The following is a 17,149-nucleotide window of genomic DNA, read 5'->3' on the forward strand; positions in this document are numbered from 1 at the left end:
ACTGCCCAGAGGTTTGAGTACTTCAAAGAATCCTTGAACCAGTCCCACCCAGCTTTGCAAATGATTCAAAAATGCCAAAGCTAATGGTAAAAATAGGTGATATCACAGAACAAGAGGTCTACGCAGCGATCACAACACTTATAAACAATGATGAAGATAATTTTAAAGCTACGGAAGTGAAAGCTAAAGTCATTATACGTGACGGATTAACCATTCATACAGTGTAATAACACGAGTGATTACGTACCATGATAGAACTATTACACTATAAAACTGAGTGGAAAGTCCAAAAGTCAGCAATAGCTGTAGTTACTGAAGCACAAATCCGATTTCGAAACTTCTAAGTTGCATCTTCTGGTATATACCAGTATAGATATTTCGATATATCAATACTTTGATAATAGGGAAATGAAGCTGTCTCAGAAATATTAAAGTAATGAGGGAATAGATCGTTTCATAGGTTGGCAACACTCACAACGTGAACGAAAACAAACGAGTAGACATCAACAATGTAGCAGTGATGAATGAAAAACAGTTAAGAGAGTCAATTATAAATAGTACAGCTCAGAAAATAACGCAAAATGCCAATAACTGCAGATATGAAATGAAGCCTGTCGATATCAGCCACTGCTAGTAAGAGGGGAAGGTGCAGTCTATGTAAAGAAACACTGTAAGTAGCTTACAGACTAACATAACAAAGAAAACTCTGTTTTCAACCTAAAAGACTCAAAAAATAAATTTACAAACTATGTATCCAATTTACAGAATGCCTCAGAAGATGCTTTGTAAATAAAAGCGAAACGCATCTGGTGTCTTTATTTTAAATTACATTGCAGTCAGCTCAAGATAGCTTACCTAATCTATAACAACAGACTAGATTAATATTTTAATCGGTCAAGTGACGACAGTTCATCGTGATTTTAACACGTCACAGTTTAGTCACTGCTTCGCTGTGTTTTTAGTTAAGGATCAGTTTCTGATTCCTAACTCCATTCCTTCGCTTTTATAGACTGTACAATTATAATTGATGATGGTATTGAACAAGGCTGAGTACTTTGCTTAACAACGCCCCTGTTATTCTGTGGCATTCTGTTATAGCTTCCTATACCATTGTTGTTGTTGTGGTCTTCAGTCTTGAGACTGGTTTGATGCAGTTCTCCATGTTACTCTATCCTGTGCAAGCTTCTTCATCTCCCAGTACCTACTGCAACCTACATCCTTCTGAATCTGCTTAGTGTATTCATCTCTTGGTCTCCCTCTACGATTTTTACCCTCGATGCTGCCCTCCAATACTAAATTGGTGATAGCTTGATGTATATATAAGAATATACAGCCTCTTCTTCAAAACCTGCAAAAAGTTAATATTATAATGTGCTAGTAAATTATATTAGATATGGACATCCTACAGGATGCAACGTGTAGAACTTACATGAAATTATTTAAATGTTTGCCTAAAACAGGCCATGTCCTAAGTCAACTTCATAAAACTTGATGCATAACCGTAAGGTTTTGTCACTTCTATTAAACAAGCTTTAGCAAATTCACTTTAAGCCCGTTGTAAGGGCCTCGTCGTGTGACTAGAGACTGCGGACCGCGAGGGCTTCGCGGTCTGCCTCACAGAGGGCGGCGACCAAATCAAACTCTTTATTACGCACGCGTCAGATAATATTTTTCCTATGAATTAATTTTATACTTTACTATTGTATGTTAATTACAGTATCCAGCATGACTACGTTTTACATTCTACTACAGAGCCTTATACACTGACCAACAAATCTCGTATAAACATCTGTAGGAAAGTTTCTATTATAACAGAAACTGTAATGGTCACATGCATTATGAAAAAAAAAGATACCTTGATGCCTCAGAACATGTCCTTCCAACCGATCCCTTCTTCTAGTAAAGTTGTGCCACAAACTTCTCATCTCCTCAATTCTATTCAATACCTCCTCATTAGTTATGTGATCTACCCATCTAATATTCAGCATTCTTCTGTAGCACCACATTTCGAAAGCTTCTATTCTCTTCCTGTCCAAACTATTTATCGTCCATGTTTCACTTCCATACATGGCTACGCCCGCATCTCGTGGTCGTGCGGTAGCGTTCTCGCTTCCCACGCCCGGGTTCCCGGGTTCGATTCCCGGCGGGGTCAGGGATTTTCTCTGCCTCGTGATGGCTGGGTGTTGTGTGCTGTCCTTAGGTTAGTTAGGTTTAAGTAGTTCTAAGTTCTAGAGGACTGATGACCATAGATGTTAAGTCCCATAGTGCTCAGAGCCATTTGAACCAAGCCATACATGGCTACACTCCATACAAATACTTTCAGAAACGACTTCCTAACACTTAAATCTATACTCAAAGTTGACAAATTTCTCTTCTTCAGAAACGCTTTCCTTGCCATTGCCAGTCTACATTTTATATCCTCCCTACTTCGACCATCATCAGTTATTTTGCTCCCCAAATGGCAAAACTCCTTTACTACTTTAAGTGCCTCATTTCCTAATTTAATTCCCTTAGCATCACCCGACTTAATTCGAGTACATTCCATTATCCTCGTTTTGCTTTTCTGATGTTCATCTTATATCCTCCTTTTAAGACACTGTCCATTCCGTTCAACTGCTCTTCGAAGTCCTTTGCTGTCTCTGACAGAATTACAATGTCATCGGCGAACCTCAAAGTTTCTATTTCTTCTCCATAGATTTTAATTCCTACTCCGAAATTTTCTTTTGTTTCCTTTACTGCTTGCTCAATGTACAGATTGAATAACATCGGGGATAGGCTACAACCCTGTGTCACTCCTTTCTCATCCACTGCTTCCCTCTCATGTACCTCGACTCTTATAACTGCCATCTGGTTTTTGTACAAATTGTAAATAGCCTTTCGCTGCCTGTATTTTACCCCTGCCACCTTCAGAATTTGAAAGAGAGTATTCCAGTCAACATCGTCAAAACCTTTATCTAAGTCTACAAATGCTAGAAACGTAGGTTTGCCTTTCCTTAATCTATTTTCTAAGATAAGTCGTAGGGTCAGTATCACCTCACGTGTTCCAACATTTCTGCGGAATCCAAACTGATCTTCCCCGAGGTCGGCTTCCATTAGTTTTTCCATTCGCCCGTGAAGAATACGCGTTAGTATTTTGCAGCTGTGACTTATTAAACAGATAGTTCGGTAATTTTCACATCTATCAACACCTGCTTTCTTTGGGATTCGAATTATCATATTCTTTTTGAAGTCTGAGGGTAATTGGCCTGTCTCATACATCTTGCTCACCAGATGGTAGAGTTTTGTCAGGAGTGGCTCTCCCAAGGCTGTCAGTAGTTCCAATGGAATGTTGTCTACTCCCGGGGCCTTGTTTCGACTCAAGTATTTCAGTGCTGTGTCAACTTCTTCACGCAGTATCATATCTCCCATTTCATCTTCATCTACATCCTCTTTCATTTCCATAATATTGGCCTCAAGGACATCGCCCTTGTATAGACCCTCTATATACTCCTTCCGACTTTCTGCTTTCCCTTCTTTGCTTAGAACTGGGTTTCCATCTGAGCTCTTAATATTCATTCAAGTGGTTCTCTCTTCTCCAAAGGTCTCTTTAATTTTCCTGTAGGCAGTATCTATCTTACACCTAGTGATATAAGCCTCTACATCCTTACATTTGTCCTCTAGCCATCGCTGCTTAGCCATTTTGCACTTCCTGTCGATCTCAATTTTCAGACGTTTGTATTCCTTTTTGCCTGCTTCATTTACTACCTTTTTATATTTTCTCCTTTCGTCGATTAAATTCAATATTTCTTCTGTTATCCAAGGATTTCTACTAGCCCTTGTCTATTTACCTATTTGATCGTCTGATGGCTTCACTACCTCATCTTCTTCTTCTACTGTATTTCTTTCCCCCATTCCTGTCAATTGCTCGGCCCGCATCTCGTGGTCGTGCGGTAGCGTTCTCGCTTCCCACGCCCGGGTTCCCGGGTTCGATTCCCGGCGGGGTCAGGGATTTTCTCTGCCTCGTGATGGCTGGGTGTTGTGTGCTGTCCTTAGGCTAGTTAGGTTTAAGTAGTTCTAAGTTCTAGGGGACTGATGACCGTAGCACATTATGAATTACCTCGAAGAAAACGGTCTATTGACACACAGTCGTAATGGGTTTAGAAAACATCGTTCCTGTGAAACATAACTAGCTCTTTATTCACATGAAGTGTTCAGTGCTACTGACAAGGGATTTCAGATCGATTCCGTATTTCTGGATTTACGGAAGGCTTTTGACACTGTACCATACAAGCGGCTCACAGTGAAATTCGTGCTTATGGAATATCGTCTCAGTTACGTGACTGGATTTGTGATTTCCCATCAGAGAGGTCACAGTTCGTAGTAATTGAAGGAAAGACATCGAATAAACAAGTGATTTCTGGCGTTCCCCAAGGTAGTGTTATAGGCCCTTTGCTGTTCCTTATCTATATAAACGATTTTGGAGACAATCTGAGCAGCCGTCTTCCTTTGTTTGCAGATGACGCTGTCGTTTATCGACTAATAAAGTCTTCAGAAGATCAAAACAAACTGCAAAACGATTTAGAAAAGATATCTGAAAGGTGCGAAAAGTGGCAGTTGACCATAAATAACGAAAAGTGTGAGGTCATTTTCATGAGTGCTAAAGGAATTCGTTAAACTTCGGTTACACGATCAATCAGCCTATTCTAAAAGCCGTAAATTCAACTAAATACCTACGTATTACAATTACGAACAACTTAAATTGGAAGGAACACACAGAAAATGTTGTGGGGAAGCCTATCCAAAGACTGCGTTTTATTGGCAGGATACTTAGAAAATGTAACACACCTACTAAGGAGACTGCCTACACTACGCTTGTCTGTCCTCTTTTAGAATACTGCTGCGCGGTGTGGGATGCTTACCAGTTAATATTGACGGAGTACATCGAAAAAGTTCAAAGAAAGGCAGCACATTTTCTATTATCGCGAAATAGGGGACAAAGTGTTACGGACGTGATACAATATTTGAGAGGCCACCATTAAAAGAAAGGCGTTTTTCGTTGCGGCGGAATGTTCTCACGAAATTCCAACCACCAACATTCTCCTCCGATTGCGAAAATATTTTGTTGACACCGACCTACATAGGGAGGAACGATCACCACGATAAAATAAGGGAAATCAGAGCTCGTACGGAAAGATATTGGTGTTCATTCTTTCCACGCGCTATACGAGATTGGAATAATAGAGAATTGTGAAGGTTGTTCGATGAACCCTTTGCCAGGAACTTGAATGTGATTTGCAGAGTATCCATAGATTTAGATGTAGGCCGCTTTCCTTCTCCATCCTTTTTCTACTCCGAGCTGGTGCTCCATCTCTAACGACCTTTCTGGTGACGGGACGTTAAACACTAACCTCCTCCACAGCTGAATCAGGAACCAGGTCTACCTCACCTTGAGAAATTTTCTCCTGATCAATAAACAGTTCTGTTTACCTGAAGGGACGAATTCTGAAAATAGTTCTGTTCATTTAACGTGACAGAATTAATGAGTTCATCTTTCAATAAGTATGTTTCAGCTTACCGCACCAGAATGAAACTCACAAGAACATAAACAGCTTACTTTTCTCAATTAACATTTTGTGTAAGCTTGCAAATGAAACTGAAGTTGTTCTTTCCAATTGAATTTACTCTAGTTTTCATAAACCACGCAAATAAATTTAATCAAGTACTGCAACAAAGCGATCCACCAAAATTGTGTGTCTCCACAATTTTTATGGAAATAAACCACACACACGTGAAACACGTATGTAACATAGCAGCGATGGCGAGGCATTGTAGCATCTGTGACCAGAGAGTATGCGCTTGACCGCGCGAGTGTTGCGAGCGCTTCTCAGTCTGTCAGTAAGTCGTTGCGAGTCTGCAGCTCTGTCCAGTTGAGAGCAGTACTCAGTTAGTTGTCGTTGAGAGCAGTTCAGTTGTAGTCGTCATGCAGAGCGGTCGGTCAGTAGTAGCAGCCCAGTGCGGTTGTGTGATGTAGTCTGTCGGCAACACTGGTCAAGATGCTGAATGAGGTATATTGCTAATTAAGCTAATCATCAGATAATGTAAAGTTTATTTATTGTAATTAATTTCCAACAAGCGCCCCAATAATAATTTTGATTTTAAAGCATTTTACAAAAAAATTCATTCCACTTCCCTTAAAGACAAATTTCAGTTAAATTACAAAAAAAAAAGGAATATTATTATTTGCAATGCAGTTCCTCCAAGCAGTGCGGAACAATAAGAGCAGAAATGTGACTAGCAGTTACAATGAGGTAAGAGTTTAATTCTGATTTATGCACAGGGCCAAAGACCGATATTTCGGTTTAATTGAATTATCATTATCACTGAAGTTTCATTAGTACTGAATTGTTTTTCATTTTTTATTTGTGAGTCAGATTGCTAATTTTTGTTTAATTGTCATTGTCAGTAAATTTCATTACGGGAGGTTACACTTGGCTCCCATTTTTATTAAGTATTTCGTTGTAAATTTTTGTGGGGAGGTTACACTTGGCGACACCCAGTCCAGGATCGTATTTCGTTGAGAGTCTTTTGAAAAACAGTCAGATATCTGCTCTTATTTGCTTAGATATAATTAGGATTTGGCGCAACGCTTTTATTAACTTGTGACTTTCTTTCTACAGGTCAACGGCAATTCGTTGCTCTGTTGTATTTGTGTGTTGTTTTTGCATTTGTGCTTATTGTTTTGTGAATATTTGTGAATATTGTAAAAATGCCGCGAAAGACTGTGAATAGTGTATCGCGAGGTATTACGAACGAAATTACCGGCACAAACGACTTTACCGATAGGACTTGTGACACGCAGTGTCATGATGACAATCCTGCGTTCATTAACAATCAGTGCATTACAACCACTAATGGTGACTTTTATCTTAATGAGGAACAAACGAACTCAATTGTCTCCTCTGTGAATTTGACGACAATTGATGACGCGGAGCGCACTATGGTAATGAGCGCTGCCCAGCTTAATACACCCAGTTTGGAAAATTCAAGTAACGTTCAGACAAATATTTCTAATGAAAATGAACAGGATACACAAAGTACAACGGATTTATTTAATTCCCAAATAGTGAGTGACAGTGTAGGTCCGAATGATAATCCCTTTTGTAAATTGCAGAATGACCAAATGGTCACACAAAGCGCGACAATTCCAGGTACACAATCAAACAGCACAAATAATGGAGTAGGTAATGTTACTCTGGAACAATTTATGGCAATAATGCTACAGTTTAAGAACGAACAGAACGAAAAACAAGACAAACTTAGTGCGGATATCAGACAACAGAGTGAAAATTCCAGACAACTTAGTGAACAGGTCAAACAACAGAACGAAAAACAAGACAAGTTAAATGAAAAATTAGACGACAATTTCAAACAACTTAGCGAAACAATTGATGAGAGTTTCAAACTGACGAGCGAAAAACTAGACAACCTTAACGAACAGAACATACAAGTTAGTGAACAGAATACAGCTGTTACCGTGCAATGCCAGGACATTAAAGAACAATTACGTGAGGATACTGAGGCTTGTGCTAAAAACAGTAATAAAGAAGTTGGCACTGTTGCACAAGAAGTGAGTAGCACACGCGTAGGTACAACAGAATCACATAAAGACAAGATTAATGCAGTCACTGAACAATGCCGTAAAAACGCAGTACAGATACGCGACGAGTTTAATTTAGAGTCAGTGGAAGTTTCACACACTCCGAATACGGAAGATGACGAGAAATTTGTACGACACAACAACCAAATTGACGAAAGCATTACAGTAACAGAATTAACAATTATTTCAGTCACCAATAAGTCACAGAACCCGCCACGTTGCGAGCATTTGTCAAACTCGCGCAACACGTATAATGTGAGCAATTTACAGAGACTACGCGAATTAAAATCCGAAAAGCTACGCAACTTGAAATCCGAAATGACACAGACAAACAGATTCACACACAAACCCGAACGTGTTTTTAAATTCAGTGACGAGAACGTAGATTACGAGCAATTTGTATGTGTAAAAAAATCTAAGGAATTTAATAATGACAGAGCACAGATACACGATTTGAACTGGATACGACAATTTGCTCTTGAATTTTTACCAACATTTCGTGTAATGCAAAAATATGAATTAGCATGGATACAGCAATTTGTTTCTGAATTTTTACTGCCATTGCCTGTAAGGCAAAAGCTGAAATTTATTTGCAGTGCGTAATAAACCTCAGGGGATTCATTATGCTTTAATGAATATGTGCCGTAGCGAGCATAGGGCCCCGAGCTGTAGTAGTGCTGTTTCATCTTTAGTTTTCTGCACTGCTGCCTTCTCTTCTACTATCCTTTATATCTATCAAAACCGCTCTTTAACTATTGCTCTATTTAGAATTAAGAACATGTAAAGAAAACCGGATTTGACAAGTTATACCGAAAGTGACAATTTTTATTAGGCACTCCACAACTACCAGCGTAATTTTAATAACTGACAAAATTTTAATCATCAGTACCTGTAAAATTATCAGTAACAGTAAACACATTTTTGTAACAATAGACGTTTTCAACCACAACAGCATGAAAGTCAGCCGCTTAGCATTCCTAACCAACAATGCAGTCTACAAGGTCAACCAAGCTTTAATGTTTCGCCGCGTGCACGTATAGTCCCAGCTACAACAAATAGTAACGCATAGCCACGAGGAAATAACTACGTACAAAAAAAAAACAGTATTTCAATCTCTATCGCAATGCGCCGTATGGAAATGACTATCACGACATACGTAAAATTAATTAGCACAATTTTCAGCGTACATTCAATAACACGTCAGATAGAATTTAACCAGATACAGCACAGATTGCATATTCCAGTAACGTAAGCAATACTTTTCACGCAGAATTTTGTTCATGAGAATGTTATTTGAAATACGCTTTGTTAAATGCTCCACTTTTATCGCACCCAGATCTTACCAGAAATTTTTCCATTGCCACCGACAGTTCTAACACCGCTTTAGGCGTACACATTTTCCAGGAAATTGAAGAAGATGGTTCTACAGTAATTAAAAACATCGCATTTGCAAGCCGCATTTTGTCATCTGCTGAACGAAATTACTCCGTTACAGAACTGGAAACATTAGGTGTTGTATGGGCTTTTACGAGATTTAGACATTTTCTTTACGGAAGACATACCACCGTCTATACAGACCACAGAGCGATACAATTTTTACTTTCAGCTAAATTCACACACGATAGATTAAGTAGATGGAAACTTTATTTACAGGAATTTAATTTTACAATAGTTCACATTCCCGGTACGCAAAATGTTATAGCAGACGCACTATCGCGTTCTCTCAGCAACAATCAGCAAGACGTAGCAACCAACTTCTGCAAAACAAATTTCAGTGTCATGTACATTCAGCAAGTAGCATTTGAAAATTTTATGTCATCGTCATTACAGGACATAGCACAAGAACAAAATAAAGACAATGTGTGGAAAGAAATTAAACGCCTTTGGCAAGATAAGAATAATGTTACGATTAGAAACCATTACACTGTACGCAATGACATTTTGTTTCGCCGCTCTCACCCTGACACCAACAATTGGTTATTATGTATTCCTGACGAACTGGTTAACAAATTAATCTGGTACACTCATTTAAGTTACGCACATTACGGAGCACGAAAATGTTTTCTTATACTGAGACAGAACTGTTATTTTAACAACATGGAGAAACGTATACGACGAGTTTTAGCGTCTTGTAAAATTTGCCAGAAAGCTAAATCAGACACCACTTCACATATTCCTCCTTTATATCCCATTGTACCTGTTAAATTAAAACACATGGCCGCAGTAGATATTTTTGGTCCGATTCCGAGAACTAACAGAGGTTTTTGCTACATCTTTGTCGCTGTTGAGCTCACTTCAAAATTTGTTACTTTCACTCCGTTACGCAAAGCTACTGCTAAAACTGTTTCAAAAGCATTTGTAAAGCATTTTTTATTTCATGTAGGGCATGTGATGAAAGTAATTTCCGACAATGGACCACAGTTTCGATCTGCAATATGGACACGCATGTTACGAGCCAGAAACATTTCTCCGATCTATATATCCAAGTATCATGCTTCTTCGAACCCTTGTGAACGATTAATGAAAGAAATTGGTAAACTGTGTAGAATATACTGCCACAAAAGACATATTGATTGGGACACACACATACTCTCATTCCAAGATGTAATTAATTCCATTCCAAATGAATCCACTATGCTATCTCCGTCTGTTATACTGAAAAATGTTGAACCACCAAACAAAATTAAAGAATTTGTAAATTTTCCCACATCTCGTCGCTTACGACACCACGAAATAATTGACATTGCGCTGAACAACATCAAACGTGCCGCAGAGCGCCGGAGAAGACAGCAAAAACAGGTTTGTACACGTCGAGACTTTCACGTTGGACAGAAGATATTAGTACGTACACACCATTTATCCAGCAGAATAAAAGGTAAGTGCAGTAAATTCGAACTTCTATACGCAGGTCCATATCGGATTCGCAGCATCCCTCACCCCAATGTTGTACACGTCGAAACTTTGAGAACCAGAAAATCGAAAGGCAACCACCATATCTCAAACATTAAACCGTTTATTGAATGAAATCACTTTATGATTTAACAAGCTATAATGCCATTTGCTAATTTTATGATCACGTATGCAATTATACTCTCATGAATACTTACTGATGATTATCGTATTTTTTCTTGGCAAGTGCCCGGCAAGGTAAGGTTAGCAGGTCGCTTTTCTTGTCGTTACACATCAGACCATGCACATTTTCCACTTTTTTATGTACGATTGTATTCCAGTTTTGTCTATATGCACTGTGAAATAGTTAAGATATAAAACACACCCGTTGACTTTGACATTTTTGCCCTATGATGTCTCAACATCGTGACTATTTTACGTTTTTCTTTTTTTTGCTGCCGCATTGTGATATTCCGTGTACATTTTTTTTTTTGCCTTTGAACACTGTCTATGCTTTTGACATATTACGTTTTCTGTCATGTTAGGCTGTATGCTTAAGTATGTTACCGTTAATCAGTAATTATTTAGTGGGTATATGATTTAAATGCAAGACATTAATCTTTGTTCATCATTTTCAGAAAGAAATAACGTGTAAAGGAAATAAATTAAACAGAAATGGGAATTTCACCTACGGAATAGACGAAAGAGGATTCAGTAACTTTACGAGGAAGAGTAAATGGATCAGGATTAACAAGCATTAACAAGAATATACAATACACATCGCAGAATAGCAGTCTTAACTAATTTTTTTCTTTCAGAATACAAGGCGATTGATGCAGGCTGTCAGACAGAACTACACACTTAGTTTTAGTGATGAAATATGCTAGAGATAAGGAATAGTTGTATAATGAATAATGAAGTGATATTTTTTTGCAGATGATAATGAGTGATGATGAATAATGATGAAGAATATGCTACTATGAATAATGAAGTTTTTCTTTACAGGTAATGATAATGATGGAGTTATGAATAATGAAGTGATTGACAATGAAGTTTTTTTCTTTACAGATAAGGATAATGTTGAAGTCATGTATTTATGCTACGTAGTTATTTAAGTATTTGTTGCAGTTTGTTTTGACAGCAGGTGTTATATTGCATAGTAGGATGACGGAAAGTTTTGGAAAGGACAGTTATGAAGCACATTTTATACACATTTCACTACTTGTTAATTCGAAGTTCACTACTTTTCAGCATAGTGTGCGTTTCTTCTTTCAGGTCAATAATCCATTTTGTATTTTTTCCAGGAGAAGTTTTTCATGATACTTACTAAACCTGTTACTTATTATACCTGTTCTAGTACTTGCATTTTTTTGTAACCCATTTGTGTTTATCATTTATAAATGTGATCACATGTACTGCCTTGTTACATAACCTTGCTACAGCTGACTCATGACGAATGACGTTACACAGGAACAACCCAGTACCATTTTTTTTCTCTTTTTTCTCTTCTTGCTTTCTCTTGTAATTACCCAAAGCAATGCGTTGCTAGCACAAAAACAAACAAAATATATATTACCAGTCCCCAATAATGCCTTGTAACTGGCTAATAACTGCCACTGTTTATTGTAATGAGACTACTTATAATGCCCATGGTTATTAATGCTACGACTATAATTAGCTGATTTTTAATAATGACTTTGTACTGATCTGAATGTCACTCAATGAATTGTTATTATTTCTTAATGATCTGAATAATACTGAATGAGGAATATTGTTTTATACTATTCGATACTTGATGGCCACTGAGTGCCAATAATTTATGTCAATCAATGAATTAGGTTATTAATTATGCCATTAATTAGCTTCTGTTTTCAATTATGACTTTTCATGTTTTGGTCACTGGCCAATGAGTGCCAATAATTTGTATAACTCAATATATTATGCCAAGTGCCAACAATTAGTGTAATATTTTTTACTATTCAGTACTTGCTGGCCACTGAGTGCCAATAATTTGTATAACTCAATGTATTATGCCGAGTGCCAATAATAAGTGTAATGTTGTGTACTATTCAGTACTTGCTGGCCACCGAGTGCCAAGAATGAGTGTAATGTTCTGTAATATTCAATTCTGTCATACTAAATATTGTAATACGATTACCCATGATGCCAATAATTTAATTTTGTGAACAATTTCTGTAATACTACATTCATGGTACAGAAATGTTCAACACGGGGCTATGAATGCCGCAAATGAAAACTGTAATTGTCAATATTATGTGACTTAATGTCCTTCACCTCATGAGATAACTACCCTGAATTACTGCAATGTCCATTTATCCTGTCTATCCTAGTGATCATGGAGCACTACCTTTGGGTTTGCAATACTTCTACGTTGGTGTGCCTTGTAAAAGCGTGGTGTTGACACGACATGCTGTCCACCACCATGATCGATGAAGACATTATTATGGTCCCACTGTTTGGTGTACCTGATGTACTGCCAAAATGAGAACATGAAATATTACTACGAGAGTTCAGTGTCTTGGCTACACTGATGAATTCTGATGGGAAAAGTACTGCAAATTGTGTCACTTGGTGTTGTACCTCTGTGGAAAGATATGGACTTTCAGAACAGCTGTGTGCAATCTAAAGTGCTACAACCATGATGCAATCCTTCCCTTTCCTATCCTAATTCTTGTCACATAGTGAAAATAATTTTTTGCTAACATTATTTATGTTCATGACTATACATATTTTTGATTCGCTGAACTCCAGTGCGAGTACAGTTATGTCACTTGTCGATATGATTTTTGCCATTATGTTTATTTATTGCAAAAATACCTAAGACATTTTTTCGATTTATTCTCAAGTACAGTATGTACACTCTTGTCTTTTATATTGTATATACATTTTTTAGTATTTTATTTTAATGATATGTTCTGAATTACAGTGCATGTGCACTTATGTTCTGTGTTAATATGTTTCCTACTGAACTTCAGTGCCTGTGCACTTTTCTCATTTTTCAATATGATTTGTACTATTCTGTATATTCAATACTTCAGTGCGTATGCACTTATGTCATTTGTTACTGATATGTTCTCAACTGCAGTGCATGTGCACTCATGCCACTTGTCAACATAATATTTTTTTTGCCAGTCCGTTTATTTGTTCTGAATATGCTAAAGAATTTTTTCAGTGCGTGTGCACTTTGTTTCTGTTAAATAATTTGTATATACAGTTTTCTGATTTACTACTATGTTTTGTACTCACATCCTATCTTTGTCTGAAATGTTTTGTACTCGGTGCATGTGCACAAAATTTAATTTATGTACTACATTTGAATATTCTGTAAATTGTAAAAATTTCTTGCGATGGCAAGTCCAAATGACTCACCATCGCTGCCAAATTTTTGCCCCCCCAGTGGAGGGTTATGAAACACGTATGTAACATAGCAGCGATGGCGAGGCATTGTAGCATCTGTGACCAGAGAGTATGCGCTTGACCGCGCGAGTGTTGCGAGCGCTTCTCAGTCTGTCAGTAAGTCGTTGCGAGTCTGCAGCTCTGTCCAGTTGAGAGCAGTACTCAGTTAGTTGTCGTTGAGAGCAGTTCAGTTGTAGTCGTCATGCAGAGCGGTCGGTCAGTAGTAGCAGCCCAGTGCGGTTGTGTGATGTAGTCTGTCGGCAACACTGGTCAAGATGCTGAATGAGGTATATTGCTAATTAAGCTAATCATCAGATAATGTAAAGTTTATTTATTGTAATTAATTTCCAACAAGCGCCCCAATAATAATTTTGATTTTAAAGCATTTTACAAAAAAATTCATTCCACTTCCCTTAAAGACAAATTTCAGTTAAATTACAAAAAAAAAAGGAATATTATTATTTGCAATGCAGTTCCTCCAAGCAGTGCGGAACAATAAGAGCAGAAATGTGACTAGCAGTTACAATGAGGTAAGAGTTTAATTCTGATTTATGCACAGGGCCAAAGACCGATATTTCGGTTTAATTGAATTATCATTATCACTGAAGTTTCATTAGTACTGAATTGTTTTTCATTTTTTATTTGTGAGTCAGATTGCTAATTTTTGTTTAATTGTCATTGTCAGTAAATTTCATTACGGGAGGTTACACTTGGCTCCCATTTTTATTAAGTATTTCGTTGTAAATTTTTGTGGGGAGGTTACACACGTGATAGGAATTGCAATTACTTTTCCACTTAATATTTAATGGCTCTAACCCAAGGTTTAAGCACAGAAAATGAAAGATAATAGAAGTAAAAAGTTAACACGCTAAAGTCAAACAGTTGCTTCATTAACCAGAAAAACCATTTGCGGCAATGTGAATTTCAGCACCAGTCCACCTTTACTTTCGGAAGCTAATCACAAAATAAAATGTCAGTCTCTTGCTTTGTCCGTTCCAGTGCAATTGCGAATCTACTGCAGAATTTTTTCTAGTTTCCTCACTGTGGTGTCACCGCCAGACACCACACTTGATAGGTGGTAGCCTTTAAATCGGCCGCGGTCCGCTAGTATACGACGGACCCGCGTGTCGCCACTGTCAGTGATTGCAGACCGAGCGCCGCCACACGGCAGGTCTAGAGAGACTTCCTAGCACTCGCCCCAGTTGTACAGCCGACTTTGCTAGCGATGCTACACTGACAAATACGCTCTCATTTGCCGAGACGATAGTTAGCATAGCCTTCAGCTACGTCCTTTGCTACGACTTAGCAAGGCGCCATGACCAGTTTATATTGAGATTATATAATGTATCAACAAGAGCGATGTTCTCCAATTATGGATTAAAGTTAAGTATTACATCAACTCCGTACTTTATTTATTAGACTCAACTCCTTTAATCTGTTCCAGACCTCACGCCCGTCTGCGTGAGCTTAAACGCGTGCTATTCGGCTACAAGTCATAGTGGATTGGCTGTCGGGTCAGTCCACTACACTCACATCTCTCAATAGTTAGGTAGATGAAACAACGGCATTTTGAAAACTATTCTTGACGTGGAATGTGATTCTTGCAACAACATATATCTTGCATTCAGCCACTGGAAACAGCCAATGTGGGCAGCGTATATAACGTTTTGTGGTAGGTCTTACGTGGACGGCTTGATAATGCACTACAGAGCTCCGAAACTGGTCGTCATTTAAATAAAAACAAACTTCTGTGCAACTTTGACCGTTTTGTAATTTTATTAAAATATAGTTCGGTCGAGGAGTGTTAGTCCATCAACGTAAGAGAAGAAATTCCGTGAAGATCTGGAAGTTTGAGAGAGACATGAGCGGCAATGAAACAGTGAGACCGGGTCGTGAGTGTTGTCTGGATAGGTGAGCCGGTAAGATCTTTGCCCGCTAGTCGCAAGATTCCGTGCTGGTTTGCTGCCCCGACACAGGGTGACAAATTGGCTGTATGTATCACGTCTTAGTCAGTCATTGTGCCACGCATCTTCAGTTTCGTCCGAATTCTGAGTCTCCACTAGGCTTAGTGGCCCATTCAAACCAGTCGGAATGAAGCGTCGATTGAAGTCACATGACACTAGTGCTGGCGAAACATTGGTATGACACGGACGCTATAATAATGGAACTGGTCAGTAGCATAATTTTCTCTTTTATTATTCATCGATACCGAAAGACGTGGGTTGTGATGAAAAGCAAAGACTGCTCCAATAAGTAGTGATAGCTAAGCCCTGAAACCTTCAACCTTTTAAGAAAAGTATGCAGAAAGTATAATTCTTACACCCAAAAAATTAATTTTGGAAACGTTGTCTGACTCAAAAGCTTTAAGGGGCTCCGGAAAGGCTCAAAATAATGAAAAGTTCAATTTTTACTTTTTTGCGTTTTCTGAATCTGCAGACTATTACCTTTTAATAGATATATAATTTATTCAATTCCGAAGACTACAACTATTTTTAATTTTTTTTTTAAATGAGTTCTACATGGGCGTGACCCACTGTGGCGCTGTTAAACTGCTATCAAATGGTGTTATTATTAACGTCCGTGTTCATCAGGTACATTTTAGTGATGTGAGATAAAGTATGTGTTGTGGCTAACCTGTGATGGTTCAATATATATCGCTGGTGTGATTGTCGATTGTTTCATGTTTATTTACTCTGTCGTTATCTCGAAAATATTCGTAATTAATTCTGTTTCTTGAGTCTCTGTTTTATTGAAGTATAATAATGAGTAAAAGTAAAGTTATTAGAAATCCTCTGAAGCCTTTTTTAAGAAAAGGAAAAATGTTGGAAAGCCAAAGGTATGTGTTATTACTGTAAATAATAACATTCTAACATGGTACGAGCGATGCTTGCTTTAGACAAGGAACGCCTTCGGGCTGCAGACAGGGCTGTAAAGAGTCTAGAAATACAAGCAAGAGTAAACAGGAGGAGGAACAAGAGGAAGCTGGAGGAGGAGTTTGTAGAGGATGAAGATTATCCATCCTATGGACCTGGAATGCACTAAAAAGTTAATCCAGTCTTTGTCGCTCGATTCCCAAAACTTTTATTTTCTCATACTAATTACATGTTTTCTAAGTATCTTCCAAACATATTTGTTTCAAACTTTCAGTAAATGTTACACAGTACCTTCTGCGTAATTTAACACAGCCTTTTTCCAAAAAACTGTATA

This window comes from Schistocerca cancellata, chromosome 3 (assembly GCF_023864275.1).
Source record: "Schistocerca cancellata isolate TAMUIC-IGC-003103 chromosome 3, iqSchCanc2.1, whole genome shotgun sequence".
Classification (NCBI taxonomy): domain Eukaryota; kingdom Metazoa; phylum Arthropoda; class Insecta; order Orthoptera; family Acrididae; genus Schistocerca; species Schistocerca cancellata.